Below are 6,000 nucleotides of genomic sequence, written 5' to 3'. Positions count from 1 at the left end.
ACAGTCTTGAGAAAGAAAATTACTCGGGGAATAAGTGGGAGGCTACCTAGAAGTGAATAAATGTAGGCTCTAGAGACCAATCAGGCTGTGGTAATAGTCTTAATGAACGGGAGAAGAGATTCAACATTATTGGGTCTATGTAAATAAAAATTTGGGAGCTTATATGAGGAATGCACACACACACACAGGTGAAGCTCATTGAAAGATCTGATCAAGATTTTGAGAGGGGCTATTTTGGAAGATGATGCTTTATAAGAGTATATTTTAGAGTGGATATAAGCTGTTTTTCTAAAGTTATTGAATGTGCGAACAGTTGGTCCATGGATTGGGGATGCTCAGTGAGGATGACTGTGAGAACAGGTGAACAGGAGTTCTGGGATGAGTTACATATTTGGGCATTATCTGTGTAAAGTGTAGTGTGGACTAGAATGGAAGGACAGAGATGAAGAAAGGGAAGTTGGAATTTTGATGAGAGGAAAGGAAGACGTTCATTCCCTCAGTGAATATTGACTTGGCTGGCTGGTATGAAGTTATGCCTGGAGCTTCGATAGGTGCCTGTGGGAATGAGGAGTCAGATGAGTGCCCACGTCCTGGTTTACTGCAGGTAAGTACGTCAATACCCTTACAATACCCTTGATGCTACTCTAAAACAGAGAAGCCTTTGGCCTGAAGGAGTTCATGGTTGTAAGGTCCGGGGTTTTAAGAACTTGTAATCAGAATGTGAATTCCAAATTTTCCTCAGCATGAAAGTGAAAACAATAAATTGAAGAAAAAAGAAAAACCTCAGGGAAGGGAAAAGGGGGAAGGTATGATAGGGATGTAAAGTGAATAAAGAAAGAAAGAAAGAAAAAAAATTCTTGTATTTGAAAGTTCATAGTTTTAAACATTGTCATGCTTTTCCTATTGGTACTAATTTGAAATAAACTTCCTTCCTTCTTTATTTGTTATATCTGTAAGTGTGTGTGTGTGTGTGTGTGTGTGTGTGTGTGTACTTATCTGTGTGTTGGCATGCTCATCCATGTGGGTGCTTGTGGAGTCCAGAGGTTGACACTGAGATGTCTCCTTCTATTATTCTCCACCGTAGAGACAAGGTCTCTCACTGAACCTGAGTGGGGAGTTTTAGTTAGACCAGCTAGTCTTCAAACCCTCCCTGGGGTTACATCAGTGCACTGCCGTCGCTGGCTTTCTATGTGGATGCTAAGGACCTGAAGTCAGGCCCTCATGTTTGTGCCACATTTAACCCACTGAGCCAACTCCAAGTCCTCCAAATATTTTTGGTTAATCATTGCTTATTGGTTTTTCTCCCTTGTTTTCATATCTTAGGGACACCTAAACAGTAGATATTCACAACTTTAAGTGAAGAAATGTTTGCTTTTCTGTTCTCTTTCTTACCCCTCCAAGGTCCATGTTTAATGGACTTGTTATGTAGCAGTTCTGCCAAGGGCTGCTCCTCGGATAAAACAGATTGGCAATATGATACCTTCCCTACTGAGCTGTCCCTTTTCTTCATCTGGCTTTACTTCAGTATATTAGGCCCTTGGCGTGATGGCAGAGAAATGTGCAACTACTGGACTCCATCAGCTAGCTGCTGGCTGCAGGAATTGCATACACAGCACTGGTAGAGGTTATAGGAATACATGAGATGTTCCGGTGGGGAGAGAGAGATGGCATTGAACATGCTGGTGTAAAATACCACTGGTCTGAATGAAGACTAACCCACTCTCTTCAGAAAGTAGCACTGATCTGAGCGGGCCAGTCTGCAATAATGATTTTCTTTCACTTCTCAACCAAAATGACTCAGCCACTTTGCATCAGATCACAGGACTTCTCTCAAGCTTGGAGAGTTTAGCACATCATGGCTTTTGAAGAATTTATGGACTTGTTAAGTAAACCTAATTGTTTGAAAAAAAAATTGTGATATTTACGCCCAGAGAAGGCAGTTTGTCCTCCACTCTTTTCTTTCTCTAAGCCATCTTTTTGTGGTTGGTAAAACACCTTTTCTAATTATTCAGGAAATTGCAATAGTGGAGCTCAATGATGAAGCTTTGTGTTTGTTTTTAGGTCTGAGATAAAACGTTCTTCTAATTCTCCTCTTCTTTCTCTTTCTCCTCTCTCTCTTCTTATCCTCCCCTTCCTCCCCTTCCCCCTTCTTCCTTTCATGAGGTGAGGTCTTGTCCTGTAGCCCATGCCTGCCTTAAAGTCTCAGCAACCCTTGTGCCTCAACCTCCCCAGTGCGGGGACTGCGTGGAGCCCCATACCCTGTTCACAAAACTCTAGCTCCCCTTCTTTGACTGCCCCCGGCATCTTTGTGGGCTTCATATTTCACAATCTAGCATCATCCCAGGTGTTGCTTCATGTTCCCAATTTCCCCCTGCAACCTCTGAAGGTTGATGGTTGCATCCTCACACAGCAACTCACCGATAGAGGGGCCACCTGAGGGTTTGCTCTTGACTCACTGGACTGTACTTCTGTGTGTGTCCCTTCTCAAGAGGGTTGTGTTGCAAGCCCCAGGGGGCATAAAGGTTTCTCCTGAAAATGCTCGTCATTAATAGTGTAATGGTAGACAAGTAGAGGTGCTTCCGAGGAGCCGCTAGGCCTTTTAATTATCTCACACTAGTGATCAGCTCTCTTGCCTCACCCCTGTGCATGTATGCAGACGGATAACTGAACGCTGTTGAACAGATATTAAGCCATGGAGCATTGTTAATATTGTTGCATTTTTTATTGATGACGAGGGCTATTCATATGAGCTAGCTTTAGCTGATTTTTCTAGATATACTCTTCCATAAAACTCACATTACGAACACCCCTTTGAAGACCCTGAGTTATTCACAGGACTTGATTAATACAGACTTTGCTAGCCCCACAGCATGTCCTACTGAGGACTATGGGGTCTCTAATTTTGTGATTTCCTCAGTGACTGGCACCATCTCTCTCTACACTGGCAGGGTAGTAAGAACATTATGCAAATTGTCCTCTGAGAGGTGAGGATGTGATGGGCTCTGGATGCTTAGGATGCAACATGGCAAGGGGACGAGGAACAGAGAAGCAAAAGGGCTACGCTTTTGCATAAATGTGATGTTTCAGAAGTTATTTAGATTTGATCTTGAGAAGGAAACAGCAGGAGCACGAACCGGAGAAGGGGCAGTGTTGCAAAGACAAACAGCCAAGGCCAGAAGTGGGCTCAGAGCAGGGCAGTGTTCCCTCGGTCTGTATCCCGGCTGCTCCTCTATGGGGGTGGAGCCCTACCCTTTTGCCTTATGTGTTCACGGATGTGCATGCATCCTTGCATTATCCAGGCCTGGGCATCTTTGAAACTCTAAGATTTAGGGGACAAGCTCAAATAGTCTTCCTTAAAGAGGCCAGAAATGAATATCTGTATTACAGATGGGCTTAGGAAGGTTACCTTACTTGTACGTGTTGAAGAGTTAATATTTTAGCAATTTAGCTTTTACCTTTCAGTTGTTTTGTGGGCATGTTAACTTTACTTTAAAATTTCACAAAATACCAATGCTAAACTTACTAAAACATAACTAGTGGCATTCCTTATGTATTGTCTTTTTTTGTCAAGGCCATGTATGTCTTGGGTATTTCTTTTGCTGTCTACAGCTGGTAAGAATGTTTAGCCAAGGATTCTGTATGGAGGCAAATGAAGCCTTTTCCTGTGGGGCTGACAGCATCAGCATTGGGAGAGTTTGTTTCATTGATTAGTAATGGGATCAGTTGGTTTTCACACCCAAGGCAAAACAAAAGAGCACTTTTGCTACCACATCGCCCAATCACCAGAGCATCTGAGCGTCACTTCCGTTTGTACCTCACTTGCTTCTATAGATTACCATCTGCACCTTTAATTGTAACCAACCTCCCCACTCCCTCACTAGACAACATGAATCCTCATCCACCCAACGACATCACCCTGGCAATTCAAATGCATGTTCTATTGATCCAGTACACAAGCATCAACTGGAAACTAATTGCTCTCATCTTCAAACACTTCCTTTGATCTCATTTATTCTAGTTATTCCCCTCCCTCCTCTCCTAAAAGGTTAAAATGCCTTTGTTGCTCCACTCCCGTTTGACCTTGTCTCTTACCATGCTACAGAGAGCACTTTTGTTAAGGTAACAGATGGCTTCTCTGGTACTGAATGTTACGTTCAGTACTCCGTGCTCACTGTACTTTATGGCTCAGCAGCCGCTGACAGTTGATAGCTCTTCCCTTCCCACACTGTCTTTCCTGCCAGTCTATGGCCTAAAGTAAGTATTTTCTGACATGTTAGGCTCTCTTTTGTTTTGTTGACTCTCTTATAGTGTTAGCGTGTCACATAGTACAGCCTTGGTCTTTTCTCGTCTGATTACAGTCATTGCCTAGATAGTGTCATTTGCTTGCATGGCTTGAAATGCCACCTACATTCCAGAGACTTGCTGCATTTATATCTAGAGCTCCATTTCATTTTTCATTTTTCTTTTAATTTTAGTTTTATTTTCATTAATTACTTTATATCCCAGCTGTAGCTCCCTCCTCCATCTCTTCCCTATTCCATCCTCCCTCCCTCTTCTTCTCCTATGTTCCTCCCCCAGTCCAATGATAGGGGAGGTCCTCCTCCCTTTTCATCTGACCCTAGTCTGTCAGGTCTCATCAGGACTGGCTTCATTGTCATCTTCTGTGGATTGCTAAGGCTGCTCCCCACTCAGGTAGAGGTGAACAAAGAGCTAGCCCATGAATTCATGTCAGAGACAGTCCCTGTTCCTATTACTGGGGAACCCACTTGGACACTGAGATGCCATGGGATACATCTGTGCAAGGGTTCTAAGTTATCTCCATGCATGGTCCCTGAAGGCCTAATAGAGACTTCCAGCTTCATCTGCCCCAAACTCAACTTTCCATTTTTCTTCCCAAAGCTGATGTCTTTGAATTCTCATGTCAACTAAAGGCAGCTTTGGCCCTCACAGGCTCAAGCTGAGAACCTTAATTATCCTCAATGCTCTTTTGTTCCCATCCAGATGTCCAGGAAGTCTTGTTTGTTCTAACTTCCCACCTTCTCCACTGCCGTCACGCTGCTGTGAGCTGTGCCATTATGTGGCTTGCTGCCATGGCCTCTCACTCACAGGCTGGCCTCCACCTAACTCTTCTGGAACCCAGCTTTCCCACAGAAGCTAGAGAGATCTTTCCACAGTGCAAGTCAGATCCTGTTGCTCTTCCATTCAAGACTCTAGTTGATTCCCATCTTAATTAGAGGAGAAGCTGGAGCCCTTCTGTGCCCAATTATCTTTCTGAGCTCATTTCCTGCCATCCTCTCTTAGTCCCTTCCTGGCACACAACACAGGAGCTTTTGCCTGTGATGTTCTCTTTACTCATGTGGGCAGCTCTTTCAGCTCTGGAGGCCAGCGTGGTAAAGACTTGCTCCTCAGGTTGGTGTTCTTGGGTGACGGAAGCACCTTTAAAAGGCGGGACCTACAGGAGGTCATTAGGGACATGTCTTCAAAGGGGGTAATGGAACCACACCCCCTGTCCTTCTCTTGCTTGGACTCTGGAGGTAAGCGGTTTGTTCTGCCAAATGTTCCCATGTCACGTGAGGCGCTGCCTCTGCACAGGCCAAGAAGCAGTGGGGAATAACCACCTGTAAACTGGAAGCTATAATTTGTTTTATTCAGAAATAAACTTTTTTTTTTTGGGGGGGGATAAGTTGATGAGTTCAGGTATTTGTTAATATAATGGGGCAGGTGCTGTAACCTCTGAGCCTTTATTTGAATGCTTCCTCTCCTGAGCCCTTCACTGACAACAACACTTACAGTTGTTGATGCTTTCCTCTTTTCTCCTGAGCATCATCCCCATGCCCCTCTCCACTGTTCTCTTTCTTCCTCTTCCCCATCACATGTGTCAACTTTAATATGCCATAAAATCGGCTCATTTATTATATCTATTGTCCATTGTCTCCTTTCTTCTAGAACATTAGCTACATAATGGTAGGGTTCTTGTGTTCACCGATGCTCAAAATGCAT

Source organism: Psammomys obesus, unplaced genomic scaffold (genome assembly GCF_907164565.1).
Source record: "Psammomys obesus unplaced genomic scaffold, mPsaObe1.curated_primary_1811, whole genome shotgun sequence".
In the NCBI taxonomy this organism is placed as follows: domain Eukaryota; kingdom Metazoa; phylum Chordata; class Mammalia; order Rodentia; family Muridae; genus Psammomys; species Psammomys obesus.
This window is presented reverse-complemented; position numbering follows the sequence as displayed.